The sequence below is a fragment of the Tachypleus tridentatus genome, chromosome 8, assembly GCF_004210375.1.
Source record: "Tachypleus tridentatus isolate NWPU-2018 chromosome 8, ASM421037v1, whole genome shotgun sequence".
NCBI lineage: Eukaryota > Metazoa > Arthropoda > Merostomata > Xiphosura > Limulidae > Tachypleus > Tachypleus tridentatus.
The window spans coordinates 31132140-31154729 of record NC_134832.1 but is presented as its reverse complement, the minus strand read 5'-3'; the positions used below and the strand labels follow the sequence as shown (position 1 = coordinate 31154729).

Sequence of the window (22590 nt, the reverse complement as noted above, 5' to 3'; positions counted from 1 at the left end):
AAATGCTTATGTGATGACATTTTGATCACCTAAATGCGCTTGCACAAATATGCAATTTTCACCCAGATGCAAAGTGAATAACTTGTTTTTAGATACCAGTGACTGTGAGTGTTCTATTGAATAATGGATATTTAGAAGTTTCTAAAACAGTTGTCAAATAAAAAGAAACAAGATAATGCCTCTGGCATCAAGGGACAACCAAAGGGTGAGTAATAGTTTTAAGTGAAAAGAAATGCATTTTAATTTGAGCATTATATACTAGCCATGTTATATCTAAAGATCATTTCTTTTACAAGCATAATAAATCATATTTAAATTAGCAAATTGGTTATAAATTCAGTATAATGCAAAGATTTTTACAGTTGCAATTCACAAACTATGGTTACTAGATGAACTAGAGCTCTATTATGACATTTCTTAGTCAAAACAGACCTGCAATAACTGGAATTTTCAAGTATTTAGAAGCTGGGAATAATGAGATGTTTAAGTTTTGTTTTCAGCGTACAAGAATTTTGAAAACATAAAACTATATCTTATATGGTGGGAAGTGGCAATATGAAACACTTCAAACAGCATCACAAAGATGTCATCAGTACAGAGAAAATGAAAAAAAAAGCATGTTGATAAAAATTGAGCAACAATATTTTTAAGGTATAGCAAAAAATGGAAAAGGTCGCTGAACATGAAAATAGTGTATGACATAGCACACTTTGAAGAACAAGTTATTAATTACTCAAGGGTCCAGAATTACAAAGTTGAAGTAGATTACTGGTTGATGACACTTAACAGGATATAAACAGTGCTGGTCTGTTTTAAAAGTAAGGTTTTCATGGTCCCTAGCTCCACTGTGTTATGGTGATGTGCTCTTCTGGATTCTTCACTCCACTTTCATTCCCCTTATTTTCTTCAGATAGAGCATGGAAGTCCTTGCCATTCACCAGTTCCTAGCCAATTACATGAACCATGGAAGGTTCCACCTGTCAGTGAAGAGTTGTATGCTCATTTGCTTGCAACAATTCAGCAGTATCATGTGGAAAAATGTGAGAATAATGATACACAAAAAAGTTCACATGTCACATGTAGAGGGCAGTTCTGTGTTAGGAAAACCAGATATGGCAGGAGGAGATTATCTATTGAAAACCTATTTTCAACAATAGAAAATCTTAACTTTTGTAAAATCTATTAGAAAAGCCCATCATTCTTTCATCACAAATCTTTACTTGAAGGTGTAAAAAAACTGAGCATTCAGTAAAAAAACATTTTTGTTTTGTTGTTTGTATTTTATTTATTGTGATATATCTTTTAACACATAAAATTAGCATATTAATTTTTTTTAAATTTTGCAAACTTTAGCACTCTATGATGAGTTACATGCACCAATCATATAATGCTTAGGTTAGCTGCACAGGAAGTAGTTATTCTATTATTTATTGCTTTTCAGGATTACAGCCATAAAATCTAAAAATTAATAGGAAACATATGTGAAAAGAGTTTCTGATATTTACATATTATAATTTAGGTGGTTTTTGAAGTTATGCAAATTATATGATGAAAAGAAGTATTTTTATTCTCAGCTTGAATACCACTTTTCAATCACTCTGACCCAGAAAAAGCTTTGGAAATTTACAGGCAAATCTGTAATACAATATCAGATATTTTATGTACAACAGACTTAAATTAATTAAAGGATTTCCATGTCTGAATTTTTTCTTGTGCAAATATTCATATGTTTATCAGTGTAGTAGATGTTAGACAATGAGTGTTTCATTTTGTATGGTAACTAGTAAAATAATTAGTAATTGGTCACTGTGACCAGTAGTGGTTTTATGTAGCAGAAAGAGTGGTACCTTATTTAGCAAGTTTGGGACCAAAAATAGGTAATTATTGAAAACCTTTAGTTATGATTAAAGGCATAATCCAAAGTGTTTAGTTTGGAAAGAAGGGCAGAAAATATCATTATACTCTTTGTATTGTGAAAATGTTTCATTAGATCATACTTCTCAAACATTTAAATACTTCTCATGATGAACTTCAGAGCACTAAATTTAAGTTGTATCTCTTGTTGACCTTTATCAGAACATAATCATAAAACAGTTATAGTATTATTTGACAGGCTACCTCCATTCAATTTATGAAACCTTTCAAAACAGGTTGGCTATTGTTAAAAATAATAACTATGACAACAATAATTTATGTGTTGTTTTTCATTTTATTCATAATGTGTTTTAAAATTTTTAGTTGTTGGCATTGTATATGATACATCTTGCATTTTGGCTTATTTAAACTGTGTCATGCTGCATGAGTGTACCCCTGATGATTGGATCTGGTAAGCTCAGTAAATTAGGTTATTCTTTGGAAATTGTTTATTTGGTGTGTTCTTTTGATTATTTTACAACTTATCCCATCTACATTTGAATTTTAGTGTGAATTTATTTTTATTTTGTGCATGTTTTTCTTCTTCAGTAAAAGACTGTTATGGTTGATTGTTTTTATAAATGTTTTGCAAGTAGGACCATAAAATTCAAAGATTGCATGTATTTTATTTGTTGAAGTAAAACATTTGATATATTACTAAAATTCATCCTTACATCTTAAACCACTGGTTGATAATTAATTTGGTAGAAATGTTCTCTTAAATCCAGATATCTTTATTTAAGGTTAATGCCTAGCAAAGTTATTTTTGTATTCATATTAATTGTAAAGAAACATATTATTTAGCTGTTCAAAAGAAGGCTTTAACAGAATAAAAAAATAATTCTTCAGATTTTTATGAGATTGAAATATATAGACAAGCTTCCAGTTACACAATACAATGATGAAAAGTCATTCCAGTATTATAGTTGCTGCTATTTGAATCAGTGTGGAAACTACTTGACTCCATTATTGTAGTTGAAATTCAGAAATGTCACTCATCAATCCCATATGTAATAATGTGTTATATTTAAATGTAGATAAAAGTAATCTAATTGTAGTAGTAAATAAAATATTACTTAAACAAAGGCTTGCTCATTCAAGAGGTGCATTAATATAGCTAAAAATCTAACCACCACTGACTACAAAACTATTGATACATTTATGCAACTTAAGAAATGTGTCCATTATGAATAGAATATATAAGTAACTTAGTTTTGATAGTGCTGCCAAAGATTTTATGAGTTATCAAGGACCCATAAATTAGGTTTGCCCAGTAGACTAATTGAATGTTAATTTAATGTATTAAGAAAATGTGTAGATTCAAAAAGTACCAGTCATAGCAAAAATATGAAGCTCTAACCTCAGAACTTTCATAGTTCTCAGATTATAGTTTCCTATTTTTCCTTTATAATGATATTCTTTTTGTTGGGTTTGTCTTTGTATCGGATTTTTAAATGACTTATCAATATATTTTTAACTTTAAATAGTAAGACAAAATTTTGTTCTTGTGTTTTGAAGACTTTTCTATCTTTCCAAAAAAATTAGTTAACTCAAAAGAAAATACCTTATTTCATGTGATTTTTTTCTTCATCTACATTTCCACTGTTTCAGTTGAAAAGGATACTTTCTTCAGTTTACAGGAACCTCCGTATTCTTTCTCTTTTTTTGTTTGTTTGGATGCTGAGATGTTAGCTGTTTGCACACACAAAAAAGATAAGTCTATGTATTTGAATGTAATTTGTTTATATTCATAATTGAATTGAAGTAGTCACATCTGTTGCTATACATGTTAACTTTCTGTATCTAATTTTAGGTCTCAAATGAACTAGAGATCCAGGATTTTTGGAAAAAGTCAGCACTGTAATAAATCTGTACACTACATTGGAAATGGTGATTGGCTGAAGGAGTAACTTAGTTGGTGAATGTGTGTTCTCCTATTTGAAAGTATGGTGAATTACATCATATGGTGATGGAAAGAAAATATCAAGAAAACTTATATCTACAGTTTATATAAAATACAAAATGTTTTTATGTTAATAGGCAAGTATCAATTTGTAATTCATTTTGATTCTGAAAATGTATAGATTTATTCTGTCAAATATGAACATTAAAACCCTAAATGTGCATTAGTTTTTCTTTTGAAACTCAGTGTTATAATAAAATATTGAACCTACCTCATAATATGCATTAAATTCTATATATTGTATCTTTTATGTTTTTAACACATAAAAGTGAAATTTTAACTCTGGTACCCATTGAAGTACACTTATTTCCTAGTAGCGAAATCAAGCCATAAAATTGAAAAATTTATAGAAAATATATTTCTTGTTTTTCTTTCATACAGTTAAAAAATATCTTCAGTGTCAAAATTTATTCAATAAAAAGGTTTATTTACTTAATTTTATATATAAAAGTGCAGAAAACAATACCAAGTATTAATTTTGGATTAATTTAAACATGGTCTGAACCAAAAAAATACATAGTGCTTGGGAATTTCCTAATGTTTTTTTCCGAGTCTAATACTGCATTTGTAGATCCATAGGAGTAAAGTCAAAATTGCATTGAACAAAATAGCACCAACTGGAACCTTGTAAACTTTATTAAAAGTATAATTTTAAAAAATACTTACATCCACTCACACTTTGCCTTTATCCTGATGAGAGTTTCTAATCCATCATCTCACGAGTCTAGCAATGCCCAGATGTTGGGGGAGGAGGCCCATTTTTGTGGAGGATGTCCAGTCCCTCACAGATAGGGAGGCTGAGTCTTATGTGAGATCTGATGTTTCTTCCTCTGTCTGTTCAGAGGCTGAGTTTGCAGGGGATTAGGGGCAGACTGGTGAGAACTTGGACTCTCTTCAACCTCCTTCTTTTGCTCAGACAACTAATCACAAACTTTTGATAAACATCCTGTCTTCTGCACCATTTTTACAACTAGTACATCAAGTTGGTAATGTCTTAAGTTTCTCTTGTGTCTTATAGCTCTCTTCCTTCTTTGTCAGAAAGTCATTTAGCTGATTACTAAATCTCTTTACCTTTGCCAAACATCAATGTGGATGCTAGGAGATTTGCTGATTACAAGAGAAAGGGTTTTGCCATGTCTTGTTTTCCCCATTTTTCAGATCAGCATGCCTTAGCTTTCTGTTATGTGGAAGACTCGTATTTAGTTTTTCACAGTATAAGTCATGAAATGACTCCAGTCTTCTGAAACTAAAGGATATCTCTGCCTTAGCTTTTGCCCTCTCCTTGGTCTCTTGTGTTGAGGGTGTTTGACTTCATTCTTTGGCCCTTAGGGTTTCAGAGAAGTTCCTTTTTTCAAGTATTCAATTTTTGTAGGTATTCCAGACTCCCTCAAATCTTTGGATGTGGTTTGTCTCCACTCTTCTCTTTCAACATTGGCCTCTTGCTTCTCATGGTCTTCTACTGGACAGTTTCATATATATCTCATTTGAATTTCCAGATCTTTAGCATCAGCTTCATGTTTTATCTGAACATAAAGAAGATTATGCCCTTATCAACAGGCATCTTGTGCTCATCCAAAATGCTGATAGTAACATTGGTAACTTCCTTATCGGGACAGATCTTGTGTGGTTCAGTTTATTTGGTTCATGTCTGTATAGGAGATGTTCACCACCATTCAGTGGGTCTTTTAGGTCCTTATGAGAGAATTTTTTTTTTATTTCATGTCTCCTCCTCAGTTCTTTCTCATACTCATTGTCTCCTTGAAGTGGATTCCTGTACATGGTGAGGGGACTTCTTCAGAATGGTTCTGTATTTTAAGTTTAACTTCTCTTGGATTTGAAAATTCACTCGTGTTTGCCATGAGTGGTGTCTGGTGCATTGCAACACAGCACTTTGGCCTAGAATTTCTGTAGAAGTGTGATCTTGGTTTGTCCTCCCAGAGTCAATTAACTGGTCCTTTTGGGCTAGGTTTAACTGAGAATCAGTGTTGGATGTTCTCAGCAGGTGTTCTGTACATTGTATCTGATGCTGGTATTTGGATATAGTAGTCATGAAGCCCTGATGTTGCTGCAGTGTCCTTGTTTAGCATTTTAATGCATCCCCTCATGGGACTCCATGATGAATGGGGTCAGTGGGAATTGAATCATTCTCCTTTTATTCTGGATTCCCCTATCCAAAAATAAAATAGTATAAACACAACTCATTGATAAATGACTACATCCTGAAGGAGTTATTGTTCCCTGCTCCATCTCATACATATGCTGCTGTACTGTGCTCCACTGCTATAGTGAATGTGCAGATGGATCTTTCCATGTCTTTGTCAGAGTCTTTTTTTCACACCATGTGAAGAATCTTTAGCCCTTGGATAAACAAGTTGACAAGTCAATGTCAGCTCCTGTTTCTGTCCCCACTATTACTTCCAGTGATGACCTAGGTCCATCTTCTTTGGTATGGGTTTCTGGGAACTACTTGGGTCCGTCCTTTTCAGCCCAGAAATACAGAATGGTTATTGATTCACACCTGCAGTCAGTGGATTCTACTTCTACTGACAGAGATCTGCCCACTTGGTACAATGGAGGTCGACAGACTTTCTTCCAATAAAGAAAAAGGAGTTGTTGTGAACAAAAGGGTTCTCCACAGAGATATTCTTCACCTAAGTAAAAATGGTTACATTTATGCAGTGGAACTGTAGAGGTTTTCATTCTAATGTACATGACATTAAGGCTTTGGTTGATTCTTATCATCTCATTTGTCTTTTTCCTGGAAGCTTTCCTGAAACCTCGTGATACTGTCACCTTTTGGCAGCCTGAATGACAGGTTGTGTGATGGTTGGGTGGCACTGCTGGTCAATCAGCACATGCTATCTTATTAGTGACATTTGGTACACCCTTGAAGGCCATAGCCATTTGTATCTCCTTCTGTTGTATCATCACTGTTTCTTCTCTTTACCTGTCTCCAGGAGAGACTTAAGATCAGTCAGACTGATGCTGTTGTACAACAATTGCTATCTCACTTTTCACCTTGGGATACTAATGTACACATGTCCCTTTGGGGTGGAGCTAACCTTGATAGGAGAAGTTGTTCCATGGAGCACAGGCTGTCAAGTCATAGCCTGTCTCTCTTTAGTGCTGGTTCTTTTACATATTTTCATGCATCTAGTTAATCATTTTCTACTATTGTTCTCTTTCTTTCTCTTACATGTCATTTCTCTTGGAAAATTGACTGTAACCGATAGGGTAGGGATCAGTTTCTATAGTTTTGAGGGATATTCACTGTGGTGGAATTAGGACCAGGCTGATTGGCTCTTTCTCACCTCTCTCTTTAAACTCAATCCTACTGCCATTATTCTACTATCTATATCATGTGAAGCAGTAACTGATTGCAGTCATTCATTCTATACCTCAAATTTCAACATATTTCCTATGGTACCCTTGTCCAGGAAGCATGGAAGGCTGAGAAATGGACCAGGGATACTTTTCACAGAGATCCCACTCCTTCAAATTGCAGTGCTTTCCAGTGGGCACATGCTCATAAGATCAGACATTGAAGCTAAAATGAATCTTTGATTACATTTATAAGTAGCATCTATACTTAACCAGTTCCAAAGTCATAAGGAACAAAATTCAGAAGGTCAGTGGTAGGAATGCTTTCCATCTTCTGTCTTTTTCCATTTGGGCTGATTATCTCTATGACTATAATCTCCCCATTACACTGGTGGAACTCCCATTTGTTCTTCATAAGTCTGGCAGTACATCAGTTGGACCTGATGATATTCAGCATGAGATGCTACTTCATCTGTCTTCTGTCTTTTCTTCTGGTTGTCCATAACCAGATCTGGCAAGAGAATGTTTTCTTGATGTTTGGCTTGAGTCTGTTGTCTTACCTTTTCCTAAGTCTGAAAAGCATTTCAAGATTATTTTTACTTATTGCTCAATTGCTTTGACTAGCTGTTTCTGTAAGGTTTTTGAGAGCTTGGTTAATGCTCATATTATTTGGTTCCTTGAATTAAATAACCTCCTCTCGTCAACCCAATATGGGTTCTGTCAACAGTACTCCACTATGGATGATCAATTCATCTTGAAACATTGATCATGGAAGACTTCATGAAGAGAGAACATCTTGTTTCTGTTTTGTTTGATGTTGACAAGGCTTATGGCACTACACAGATATAGATAATTTTGAGAGATCTTCATTCATATGGGTTGTGTGGCCATTTGACCCTTTTAATCTTTAATTTTTTAATTGATTGACAGTTCTAAGTCCATATGGTTTCAACCTTTTCCTGCTCTCTCACACAGGAGCCCCTCAGTGAGTCATGCTTTTTAGTGTGAGAATCAATGCTGTTACTTCACAGCTTCCTCCTACTGTTGTAAACAGCTTCTATGTCAATGACTTCCACATCATATGTAGGTTGTCAAACATGAAACTTAAAGAGATGTGGTTTCAGACTGCCTTCATTTGCTTTCTCTATGCTCAAGATCTATTGTTCCCTCATTCAGTCCCAGTTGGACTATGTATCTATTTTTATAACATGACCTCAGCTTTCAAGATGCTGGACCCCATTCACCATATGGGGCTTTGGCTGTGCACGGAGTCTTTTTGCATTTCTCCAGTCTAGTGTTTCTGCACTGAATCCCATGAACTCCTTCTTTACCTCTGTTATTTGCAACTTTCTCTGTAGTGTGCTACCAAGCTTCAATCCTTACTATAGTATCTGACCTGGAGTTGTGTTTTTCTTCCTCAGTGGGTTATGCACTTTTGGAATAGATGGTCTGCCATTTCTACATTTGGCCTTCATATCCAGGTGCAGCCAAGTTGAATTGGGTCTGATATTGGATGAAGTTGTTGTACAAAATGATCAGCTCGTTTTATCAATTTCATTACAATATTCAAATGTGAGCTTTTCTTGAGTCATCTGCAGAAGGTGGATACTCCCAACTCTTTTGTTTGCTGAAAATCTTTTGAACCATCCTTCTATGCATGTAGATGGTCCAAAATCAGGTGACTCTGAGGGCACTACCATGGTTTGTTATAGTTCAGTGGTTGCCAATAGTATTCCCTCTACAATTTTTGTGTTCACTATTGAGTTATGTGCCACTTCTGTTGCCCTGGATCATGTAAAAGCTATGTAGTACACCAACTGTGCTATTTACACAGGTTATCTTATCTTTCTGCTGTTCCTAACATTGCTTACTGTTAGTTCTCAACTTGTTCTCATTGATATGCAACAATGACTAGTCCATTTTTCTTCCTCTTTTATTACTATCCATTTTTTAGTATACTTAGTCGTGTCAGTATTCATGGGAATGAGCTTGCTGACACTGCAGCTAAGTCCGTCTGCTCTGATGTCGTCACAGCTGTGCTTGCCCCACATATGGTCTAAATCCCTGTCCATCTTTTTCAATAAGGATAAGAAGAAGGAAGTTGTCTTGGCTAGGCTAAGCATTTGTCAGAGTTTTTAACTCCTCAGTTTCATTTATCTGGTATTGACCCACCAATGTGTAGCTATTTTGACACTCACAGTTGCCCACATATTACTGTTGTACTGTTGTTATGACTCTTAGAAGTGGTATCATTTTAGACATATTTTCTAAGGGTTTCACCCTGACATTTTACAATGTCATTGATGATAGTAGCACTGTCTAATTTAATTGTATTTTTAAATATTTGTGTGTTATAGGCCTTTTTTTAGTTCATATAAATCTTCCTTCAGATTTTTTGCACATTTAGGTTTAACTTTTTTATATTTTATAGAATTTTACTTTTTATGATTTTTACTGGTTGTTTGTTGTAGATAGCTCAGTTATTTTGTGCCACAAATTGCCATTCAACCAACCATATTAATTGTCTTTTTCCCTTTTCAAGGATTGTCCTACATCCAGCCGTCGAGTACAAGCCAACAAGGATCTTCAGCACAAAGTTGTTGTAGAATGGATTGACTACTCTCTTGAGGGTTTTTATTCCTGTTTGTTTGTAGTACAAAAGAAGGTGAGTGATTGGCAACTTGTTATGAGCCTTTCTTTTCTCAGTCATTTTCTCCAGTCTATTTGGCTTACCATGAACTTGTTTCTTTTCCTTTGGTGACACTTTGCCTACCTTCATATTATGATCATGGAATCTTCACTCACTTTGTTATCTTCATTTTGTGCATGAGAGGCAGGAGTTTTCAGTTTTGGACTGTAACTTTTGGCCTTGCATCTGTCCCGTATGTCTTCTACTGCATAGTCAGTTCCTTTTCACATCACCATTCATTGAGCATTCACACTTACCATTATGTGGAAGACTGGCTTCTTCTCACTCCTTACCAACATTTGCTAGATCTTTACACTGGAGTTCTTTTATCTGAAACTGCTAAAGCTGGGATTCTAATCAAAATGAAGAAACTGTTCTTACTCTCACACAGTACTTCATCTGTTTAAGAGTATTTTGCAATTTATGTCTTACTCATGCACAACCTTCTCCTCTATGCCTTCTGATTAGGAAATAGTCTGTTCTATTAATACAGTTGTTTTTTCTTCTCTGTGTATGCTGATTCTATCTTTTCGGGGATATGGGTATATATAGAATCACTCATTCCTTTGGGCCCATATGTATTCCCTTCATTGTTTGCCACAGGGCTGATGGAACTTATGCATGAATGCACAGGATTGTTTTGTTCAATGGTTGTTATGGGACCAATATAAAATTTGCATGAATGCACTGGATTTCTTGGTGATCCTATCAGCTCCTTGCCTGTTTAGTCTTTTTGGCTGGTGGTTGAACAGGGACAACAGACTGTAGGGGTCTCTCTTTTGCCTACACCCAAAGATACAGCTTTTCATAGATATTTTGCTTCATGGATGGGGAACTTGTGAAAGGGATATAGAATCAGTCATCTGGACATAAAAGCAATCTTTTCTATATCAGTCTTTTAGAGCTTCTATCAGTTCAATGAGCTATGTCTTTGTCTCTTGAATTGTTGCAAGGGAAGGTGGTAATTCTTCATCTGGACAATTCCTCTCTGGTCTCCCACATTTCTGAGCATAGGACACCCAGTCCAGGTTTCTTTATTTTCAAATATATATTCTCTTTTGGGCCATCAGTCATTATATTGTTCTCCTTGCTTGTCATGTTCCAACATTGTGAAATTAGTGATTGATAAGTTATCTTCTCCCATCAGAGTTCTTCCATGGTATGGATGTGTAAACCACTAGCTTTTTTTGTTTTTTTTTGTCTTGGGATGCCTTAGGCTGAAGGTTTATCCACTCACTGCAATGCTTAACTCCTGTACTTCTGTCATTGTGCCTCTTACCTTCAGTATCCTTTCCAGGCTTCAGTTTAGGATATCTTGGGTTCTTCATGCTATATCTGATCCACCCTTTGAAATTTTGGTGACATATTCCCTATATCAGTCTTTGCTTAAAACTCTTTTTTTTTCTTCTGTTGTTGGCATACAAACTTTTAGATGTGTTTGTAATTGAAGTTCATGGAACTCTACCATTTCATTTGTGTTCTGTTGTATCCTGATTGGTCCTTTCGTCCATAACTTCAGCAGCTAGAGAAGGGGAAAAGGATTTTTTCTCTTATCTTGCCTTCATTTCTCATTTTATGAATGCTTAGATCTGGATTATCATTTGGACTCTTTTATGTTATTTTGCATGCACTGAAACATTTTGGATCACTATTTGTTTTTGCATTAGGATCTTTAGGTGTAATGTGACTTATGCCGTGCCACTTTGACTTTGGCTGGTTTACAAATAAGGTGACTTCCTTTTTTTTTATGATCTTTTTGTTTTCAAGGACCCTTTCATGATTTTCAGTTGGATCCAATTCTGTGACAGATTTTGCCTTGTCAGTTATGCTTATTTCCAAATCTGCACTACCTACTAGCTGACCATTTAAAAACAAATTTCCTGGTAGCAGCCAGCTTTGTTGAAATACAGTGTTCCATAAGACCACCTTGTGTACTTTCAAGACAAATGTGCTACTAGACTGCCATTTATGGACTATCATGAGTGAAGCTTAAGGGAATTTCAGTGATCCTTAGACTGAATAAATGTGGGTGGGTTTGCTTTTGAAAATAGGAAAATATAATTCATTTATTCCACTCAGTCTGGAACACTGTTTTCCCAGACTTCACAATGCAAGTATCTCCCCTTCCAATTTCCTCATGAGAGAAGCTACCACTTACAGTTGCTGGAGTGGTGGGCATAGGTTTATTCCTTCCTGAGTGATGCTTGAATTTGCAATTCTGGCTCAGAGATGACTCTTTGTTATGTGATTGAGTTGAGTGTGGCCCTTCTTTTTGGTCATTCTCTTCATTTAGATGCAGCCCATGTCTTTGGTTTATCTGGCCTGCCAATAGTTTATTAAAGCAATAATATAATTTGTTAATATTATAAAAACAAAAAGTAAAATGTAATTGAGCAAAAGCCAATCTAGTTGTGATATAGCTTTGCCAACAGTTCATTAAAGTAATAAAATGATATAATGATTTCATTATCATTTTCATTTTTAATGAAATAAAAATAAAATGTAATTGAGCAAAATTCAATCCAGGTGGGATGCACTTTTCTATTTGCTAAAAACATCATATTACTTAATATTGTGTTATCTCATTTATTTATCCCAGTGCCCTAAAACAGCACGTTTCTTCCCACGCCTGACCTGTGTATCTCAGTATGTGTCAGTGAATGCTGTTCTTTACTTTATGTTCGAGTTCATAGCTATTCCTGGTTACTATATCAGGACAAGGGAAGAAGAGAAAAGTTAACTCTGAATGTCATGTTTAAGTGAAAAGAACCACCCTCAATCGTAACTTACAAACAAAGAATGGCTTTGGAAATTAGTTTTTCTGTAGACTTGACCATGTACTTGAATGAATTCAGTCTTAGATTATAAGGTGAAATTGTGCTTATCTACAATATGTACACTGAGATGAAAGCATTTAAGCAAAAACTAATTCTTCTTGAGTCGTATGTGATGAGGAGTTGCTTCACACACTTTCCATTTTGTGGAAAGTTCAAGTAAGAAGCAGGATCCTCATTCCCATGCAGGTTTGCACAAGATATCATTTCTGACCTTAAACTATAGCCCAAGATGTGTTTTTCTGATCTTGATGCAACAATTATAAGTGCAACAGATATAAGGATCTTCCAAAACCCATTTGATTGTGTTATTGCCACTTGAAGTTCAAATTGAAGTGCATGCAATTCAATGACGTGTTGAAGGACAAATATGAAGAAGGGAAATTGATAGAGCTGCAACTAAACTTATTAATTAAATGCCTTCCAAGTGATCAGTATTTTCATTTAAAAACTTTGTTCATGGATTCATTTCTGTTCTTGGCAATACCGATTTCTGTGAAGAGACATTTTCAAAGATGAAGTATGTGAAATCTAGTTATTGATCAACCTTATCTGATGAGCATTTGCAATCACTTCTGATGATATGGAGCACTAACTTTGAACCTCAATTAAGTGTAATTTTGTCAGAAAAACACCAGTTTCATGCTTTTCACTAATGTTAAAAAAGATGATTTTGCATCTTAAATATTTTCAATATCTGCTCTTATGAGAAATAAATTAGTGATGTTGCATTCTGATCAATTTTAGCAAAGCCCAAAAAGATCTACCTTCTGGCTTTTGTCCAAAAAGGTTTAGATACTTCTGATTTAGATTATTATGAAGAAGGGTCCTCAACTCCTCATGATTCTATATGCAGAGTGTCAACTACTGTGCCATTGATTGGACTTTGCTCCACATCATCTACATAATTTTGGGGGCAGGATGTATTGCTTTGCCTCCCAAGATGAGGAGTTAGGATTTCAGTTTGTAATTCCAGGATGAATAATTTGTGTTTCTTCAGACTGAGTGAGGCATGGTATGTCATGTAATTCCAAGTTTGATGTGTTGCATTTTGCACTTCTTCAGGGTGGTTTGAGGGATTGTATACCTTTTTGTTGCTTGCCTACTCTTCATAATTCCAGTGGCTCAGCATGCAACTTTCAGGGTGGATTCAAGTAATACTGCATTACTAAATCAGACCAAATACAAAGTGCTCCTTGAATCTCAATTTGGGTCTTCAGCCCTGTCCTTCCAGTGAGGGAACATGAGACCCTGTTTGCTTGGTTAGGGCAATTTATGTACTTCTGGTGACATAAGGATTTCATCTTTATGACCAATTGGTCAGTAACACCCAGGACTTAGATTTCATGTTGTCAGGGTGAGGAGCATATCTGTTCCAGAAGTAGTGCAGACCTCACAAGTTTACTATTCCTATACCTCACTTTTGAACTCCTCTTTTCTATGCAGACACTGTGTTTGTGGACTTTGCCCTCACTGGTCCCTCCACCTTGTCAGTATTGGATTCTACCGAAAGTGTGAGAGGAGATACGTATAAGAAGGTATTTTTTTTTTAATACTGTAAATGCATTTCTGACAATACTTACCTACTCTCCCAGTCATCCCATGGCCTGTTTTGGGTCTGCTAATGTGGATCGTCTTGAAAAGTGAATAGGAAGTAACAAGTGGAAGCTTCTATATGAATGTAATATAGAGGTGCATTAAAGTAGGTGGAGAGAATCACAAGATTTAAATTGGTATGGGTAATATAGTGAGGTATAAAGGCTTATCAAGTGAGGTGAAGTACATGCTAATGTTGAGATGCGCAGAGAAGAGAAACTCTTGTCAGTATAAAGTTAAACTGTGAGTAGAGCTAAGTATTATTGGAGATACATTTTTAGTAAGGTTTGGCATGGCCAGGTGGTTATGCCACTTGAGTTGTAATCTGAGGGTTGCAGCACAGGTTCGAATCCCTGTCACACCAAACGTGCTTGCCCTTTTAGCCATGAGGGCATTATAATGTGATGGTCAATCCCACTATTCATTGGTAAACGAGAAGCCCAAGAGTTGGCTGTGGATGGTGATGACTAGCTGCCTTCCCTCTAGTCTTACACTGCTAATTTAGGGACGGCTAGCACAGATAGCCCTTGTGTAGCTTTGCACGAAATTTAATAAACCAAACCAATTTTCAATGTAGGAAAATATTAACTTTTATCACCTTTAGCTAATTACTGTTCTGAACCTCTGTTGTCATACTGTGATATAATTGCATATATCTCAGCTTCAAGAAGTTGTAGGCTAGATTTCTAAATACATAATGAAATACTTTTTTTACTAGATAACTAACTATGATTTTTATTCATTGGAGAATTGCATGTAGATTGGAACAAAATAATGAAATCTTAGTTTGATGATGTGTTTTCAGAATAAAAGACATTCTTGAACAACCTTCACTGCGGTTTTCTTTTTTTTAATCTCGTAAATAGATTGCTTTATCATTATATTTTGTATGGAATTATGGTGCTGCAGTGTGATAGAAAAACTAAATGTTTTTCATAGAAAAAATTGAGGTAGGAAATTTTTACTTTTAATTTGCTTCCTAAATCACATTTACATTTACATTACACCTTATCAACCTAACTGAGCAAAGAAAGCCACCATAAAGAACTGTAAACTCTGTATTAATGAATATCAAATAGATTTCAGTGTTATTACACATTAAATAATACATTATTTTGATTAGCAGTGTATAAAAATGTTGTCTTGCTTTTAATTTTGGTATTGTCAAAAGTAACTTTTGAAAACACTGATGTTTTCCAAAGCAAAATAATTGCAGTTTTATAAAATAAAAACAACATTAAAAGGTTTACAAGAAGATAAGAAGGTGTAAAAGTAATTCAAATGTAATAATTTTTTCTTTAAAAACATACTGCTGTAAAGGATTCTATAAAAACCAGCAACATCTTGCATACACTGACTGACCTGAAGATGGAAAACTTTACAGATTTCATCCACTGTACTTGTGATTATTTCGACAGGTAGTTGCCACATATTTCAGTTTACTCATCATGAATACTCTGCCTAAATTCATCAAAGAATATTGCCATAAAATCATTTTGATGTTTTAAAGCTATGAATTTACAGAAATAATGTAATAATGCTTGCCATTTCACACTCTCCTGCTCCTCCCCAAAATAGCCAGTTTGGGGTATTCTACTATGTATCATCTTGAAAAGTTAATAGGAAGTAATAACAGGGAATTTGTATACAGATCTGGCATTGGAGGAAGGGTTTCACTGATTTAGGTGGAGAGAAACACAAGACTTAAATTGCTCTTGGAATAATATAATTTGATGTAAAGATTGGAGCAGTAAGGCAAGGTTTATACTTATGCTGTGAATGTATATAAATATCACATATAAAAATAAGATAGTTTGCACAGGTTATGTAATATGTAGAAATCATCTTGGGTTTTAAACTGTTTCGCTCAATAAGTTTTTTTTGCATCAAGGTAAACCATACCTTGATGTGCCAAATAGATGTACCCAGACACTTAAGAGTTAATGGTAAACTTCTACTGTGCAAGATTTAAATTTATATGTTCTTATATTGTATATTAAATGTTAGATTGTTTTAAAAATAACTTAAAATATGAGATATATGCTTGCAATGTTATTATCAGTTAGTGAATTTGTAATTTACTTTCCTTCTGTTCCGTGTATACTGAAAGGTGCTTTTTACTGTTAAATGCATGTTAACTTTCATGTTTAATAATAGTCCTTACATTTTATTTTTTCAGAAAACAAACATTCTCATCCAGGACTTTGAATGTAAGTGTATTTAACCTCAAAATTGTTAGTTTCATAACAGTGTTACATATATCTGAAATATAAGATGTATCTACAATAGAACATAAACAGCTTAAAACATATATACGTATTCTAACAATGAAATGATACTTCACATAAAATATTTACAACTGAAAGGTGTACATGTACATCTTACTTTTGAAACTGGAACTTGTGTCAAGAGTTAATCAAGTAATACTTCGTGAAGTTTGGCCAACAGTAATTCAGTGCTAAGCGTCAAGTTAGCCTTAAAATGTCCCAGGTAAGTTGTATCATGCTGCCCATGATTTCATTGTAAAGAACACCAATTTTCAACAGGTAAGACATGATTTCTTTTGTATGCATATAGTTTTGAGGTTAAAAATATTTAAAGTTAATTACATATGAATACTATGTAACCAGACTTTGAAAACTAACAAAAAGGAGGTTTTGTTTCTTATAAATGTTGAACATGATCATGATTTATTTACTTAAAAATTATCTTTGTTGTTTTATTCTATAACAACAAACACTAAAAAAATAAGTGAAACTTTGTTTTAACTTTTGCAGATCCATTCTTACTTATTTGTATCTCACATTTACTTTGCTTAGTTTTATGTTTTAATAGCAGGATTACGTCCAAGTACAGTTAATGTTATTGTAACTTTTCTAAATGTTTTTATTTTGATGTATGAGCCCTTTTGATAAAAGAAGCCATAAATTTTTTTGTTTACTAAAACAACTAGTAGACATACAGGTACCTTTTAAGTTATCCCTATTCGATTTGGAATAAATCTAGGTACAGCTGGTTAATTATGTGATTTGTAATATGCTTAAGTTCTCCTGTTTATTATTGATTACTAGATTTTCAAGTTTAATGAACCAGATGAGTTACATTGTTTTCTAATGTCTAGATTGATTGCTTATTTAAAAAATAATAATTTTAGTAATGTTCAGTAATTGTGACACTGCAAATTTTAAATTTTAGGATACTTTAAAGAGGAGCACTTCCAACTATGTAATATAATTCTGTAGTTGTTATAAAAGCCATTAAAACTATGAAGATGTTTATAAAAACTTCCATATTTTTTCAAGTATCAAAATAATTATATAACAATCAGTCATTATTTATTCAAAGTACACAACATTGTAGCTTTACCATCTTGTTATAGTCCATCTTGCCATGATTGAAAGTGCTATCTCATGACCATGCACCTTGATCATAGTCCTCCAGTGTAGTTTCCATTGTAAAGTACTTTTTTTGAAGCTATTATTTCAAAGCACACCAAAACCTACTTTCCATGATTAAGCTATTGTAGGGTTATGGTACCTCCTCTGTACTCTTTCAATACCCCAGATGTATAAAAATCTGAGCTGTATGTCCAATTACTTGAACAGTACATCTTCATATGGAATAGCATGAATACATATTTTATTCATCAGCTGCTTGAGGTAAGGTATGCAATGGTTGAAAAGGAGGTATGAATAGAAACTTCACCTCTATGAACGTATACCCTTTTCACCTCATTTCAAATGGAAACCTTTTTGAATATACTGTCTATTGTTGCTTGGAGCATGTGAATGACTTTTGCTTCTAACAGTTGTGTGTGTGTGAATTCCTACCCATAACCAGATGCCACACTTTGGTTAAACTATTTAGGATGAACAATTGTATTTACATGTTACAATTTACAGTCACTCTAGAAAGAAACATAAAGAGTAATTCAGAGTTATTTCTTAATATTTATGGTGATTAAAAGGTCAATCAATCAACTGAACCCATAGAGAGTTAGGGTAGAGAAAATAAAAGATAAAATGAAAATAAGCATTTAATATTTATTTAGGAGGTTTTAAAGATTTGAAATTTGAAAATTTTCAAAAGAAGAAAAGTATTTTTAATCTTAACATGAAAACCAGTTTGTATTTGGAAGAGTCAACACTATGGCTGCATGCTTTCACAGGAATTTTTGAGTAAAATACTTAAATATTTTGATTTTTTTTTTGCATACAAAGGACTTGTAATATTCCAAATGTAGTTTGATTAAATTTTGAATATATCTATTTAAAATGTCATTACACTAACACATTTACCTACTTATTGTGAAAGGGTTAAAACAGCTGGAAACACCTTGTTACAGGTCTCTTTCTAGATGGTTCTAGTTTAAATATTTGAAGTATAAGAGATATCCACATGGACACTTTTTTATGATCTGAATATTTTATGTTGGAAAGGACTGTTACATACCCTTTTCAAAAATGATCACTTTTCAGGGGTGTCACATTGCTTCAAAATACCAAATAATGTCAGAATTTAGTTCTGATACATGCTGTTCCACTGTGACTTTACATCAGCTGTGGTTGCTGTGAAACTTAATGATTTGTATATTTGAAATCATTTTAATATAAGCAACCTTCTTTATGTAAATGTAATTTAGTCTATATTTACTGTAGATATAAATATATATATAGGAGTAATAACAAATTTGTCTCAAAGATACAATACTTAACTGTGTAAAAACAGATGGTCAGTTTCACTAACTGTGGAACTGTGAAATTGTATGTGTCATAGCTCTGAATTTATTTTGTGTACCGTCATGAAATATGGCAAGCTTCTAGTAAACATTAAAGTCATTCTACTAAAGATTTGTCTGTAAATTTGTAAACCTTCACTGAGTCAGTCTGACTGAAAGTTGAGTTTTATGCTAAGAATAAAAATATTCATTTTCATCTTACAGTTATCATTATTTTATTTGCATAAATAACCTTTAGAATACCATAAGTAAAAACACTTGTACTTTATGTTTTGTATTTTCTTATCTCTACCCTAACACTAGCTGTGGAGAAATTTCAATGACCAGTGAAATAGCTGAAAAATATGAAATCAAAGAAAGAATACCATAATTTCTTCCACACTGACTGTAAAATAGATCAGAAATTTCCAAGTTACTTAACATTTTCTCAAGTTTCACAGATTTATTTATATTTTAGCCAGTTATGGAGGTTGGAAGTTATAATTTTAGATTATTCCTTGTATTTTCATGTTTGTGATTCTAATTGGTAGGATACTTCAACAAATTATGTTAGAAGTTAGAAAATTCTGAAGTGGAAGAAATCAAATGTCAAACACATCCCACATGACAAAGAAAAATAAAGACTGAGCATTTTTAATTATTTATTTTTGAAATTAGAAACTTAAAAGTTACAGTATACAATTTTGAATCACAAATCATGATTTCATGCTAGCTTTATTGACATACACTTGTAATAAGGTTGTTTAATTTAACATTATCAAAGATCATAATATGTAAAATTTTACTCAGCAATGCAGTAAAAGGTAATGTTTGTATTATTTCTAGCCTATTAATATTTAAAGTATCGAGAAATGCAGAATATATCATTAACCTGTTGGTATAATATTTATGATTAATAAAATTACATTAAACTACAAATATTTATTTTTTATATTTCTTTTGACATATCTGTTGTATACTTAACTCATTGAATTACAATATTTTACTAACATTCAGCATTTGAAACTTGCATTAAAATTTATACTTGATTTTAATTATTTTCAGTATATTCAGGTTCATTGTAAACTAAACTGAGAGACTTGGGTATTCCATTGTTATTTGATATTGTAAGTTTTTTGTACAGTTGAATAAAAGAATTGTTATATATGTAAAATTCTGATTGTCTGATTTTTAAAGCCACTTGCAAAGAAAAATCTGTACAGAATATTCTTTTATTTTGGTGCTTATTAAGATAGCATGTGAATTTAAATTCTGTTTAGCTATAGTTATTAAATGTATAACAGAAGATTGTTCAACTTGATTTACTTAACATACACAGAAAGATGTTTCCTTTTTACTTAAGGCATATGTGTAATACAATTTTAATAATACATTATAATTTAATATAATGTACAGTGGCAATATATGTCATTGGATATTCACTGATAAATTAGTAATAAAACATATCTCCAGAACAGAAGGAAGGCTTGCAAAGCAGTTATATCATGAAGTGAGAAATCTATGCGATATGTCACTTAAAAAAAAAAAATTGTTATGATGTTAGTGATTGTAATTAAATAAGCTCTATCTGGTTCCATGCCATTTCATATACAAAATAATACTATTTAGTGTTTAACTCAATGTGTTGTAAGTACTTTTAGATTACATATGTGTTCTTAAATTTAAATTGTACTTGTACGTTATTTTATGTATGTGTTTTTTTATGCTTTAAACAAGAAACATTCCTATGTTTAAAAATGTAGCAGCAATGTAAAATTATTCTGTATCTATGTTTAACAAACAAGAGAAAGTCTATTTATATTTGTTGAAAAGCAAGCTTCCCATTGTCACATACAGTAGGTTCTCATAATTCACTTTCAGTATACTTTTTTTTTTTTTTAAGTCACAAGTTCTTGGTGGTGATATTTGACCTCCAATAAAAAAATTTAGTTACAAAGCTTTCCAATTGCAACATGGTCCCAACCAAGTTGACAAGGAATATTCTGCTTGCCCCTGGAATTATGGAGAAAACATGGAGTGTGTGCTCAATTAAAAACCTTGAGTAAGGCACACATGATTTTGTCATTCCATACCTGGGGTGTTGCCTTTTGGATTTCTTCAGGAGATAGTTGTTATCATAGTGGTGTGAAATGTATCATTTTCTGGCTATAGGTTTGGGTCCAATCAAAAGTATGTATATCTGTGACATTATGGTCCAATAGCCTTAGTCACCAACTTGGGATGTAGGGACTAAGATCCCTTAGTTCCAACACAGACTTCTGGGACCTTGGCTATCTGGTTGAGGTTAGTCTATAATGATTAGTCATGTACTATTCCATCCTTGAAAAAAGAACTCAGTTCTAGGTGAAGAGCATACCTGTTCTGGATGTGGTTTCCCCAATTGTGTACCACTTTTGTCTTAATACAATACTGTTTTATTCAGACTTTTCTGTATGTATCATTCCTGCATTGGCCCCTCCACCTCTTATTGTGAAATTCTAGCTATGTTGTCAGCAGATGGTAAGTATGTTTTGGACGTTAACATTTCCCTAAAATGAAAATGTATTTTCAGTAATACTTACCTCTTCCGATACTCTCCTGCCCTGTCTCCTCACTAAGAGCTGGTGTGAGTCTCAAAAAAAAAAGTTTATATTTTCTAAGTGAGGTGCTCATATACAGTACCAGGCTAGGGGGCACCTTGACAAAGGTGAAGACATTTGTAGACTAGATATTGCCAAGAGTTTCTAAGTGGGGTATACAAGACTGGAGCATGTGAGACTAATGCTTAGGTAATCAAAGTCAGTGTCAAAAAATAGCTACGTTGTCAGCGGAGGTGAGTATTATTGGAAATGCAGATTTTCAGTTTAGAAAGGTGTTAGCTTTTCCCATCTATTATAATCTCGCAACAGGTTATTGAACAATTACTAATGAAACTCAGCTTTCAAGATAGCTACTTGCAAAGTTTGAATACTCTTGTAACTGTAAAGCGGTGTGAGAAGTAACTTGTGGTTTCATGGGAAAACAATGTGATGTAGCTTCTGCAAAGTTTATGATTACCTCAACATTGGCACTGAACCTCCATTTTGTAAACAGTCGCATATCAGTATATTCTTGCATATACATGGTGTAGCTTGTGACATTCTGCTTGTATCGAGGAATGATGCAGTGTTCATAGTATGTTTTAGTGCGCCATCTGAAATCAACAAGTGAATTTTGTTTACTTGTGCAGATAAAGCATCCAATAAAACTATCAAAACATTAGCAAGGTTTAGTCCCACAAATTGGTATCCAAATAATATGCATCTTGTGTCCAGACCAGGAATGGTAAATGTTACATCTAATATATTGAGAACCAGAATAGTATTAGAGGCATTTTTTTATAAAAATCAAATTGCTAATATCAGCAGAAACACAATTCCTTAATATATTTGATATACTGAGTATGTTTTTTATTTTCCTTGAGTTTTACTTGTGGCAACACACAGTCTGCTCTTTCTTTGGGGCAACAGCTATTTGTATAGTAATTAATTTTCTTGTATGATGCTCATCTATGTTC

The 22590-nt window shown here is 33.5% G+C and overlaps 1 protein-coding gene across 18 annotated transcripts in view; it reads left to right on the top strand.

Moving 5' to 3' along the window:
• LOC143222091 (uncharacterized) overlaps window positions 1–22590 on the top strand; it is a 101534-nt gene that overhangs the window by 4752 nt on the left and 74192 nt on the right. For 7 of the 18 annotated variants that reach the window (XR_013012013.1, XR_013012012.1, XR_013012006.1 and 4 more), the window contains exons 2-4: window positions 3728–3954; window positions 9741–9863; window positions 16497–16527. The gene's annotated coding sequence lies outside the window, so the exon portion shown is untranslated. The other 11 variants (XR_013012011.1, XR_013012009.1, XR_013012007.1 and 8 more) reach the window with 5 other exon arrangements.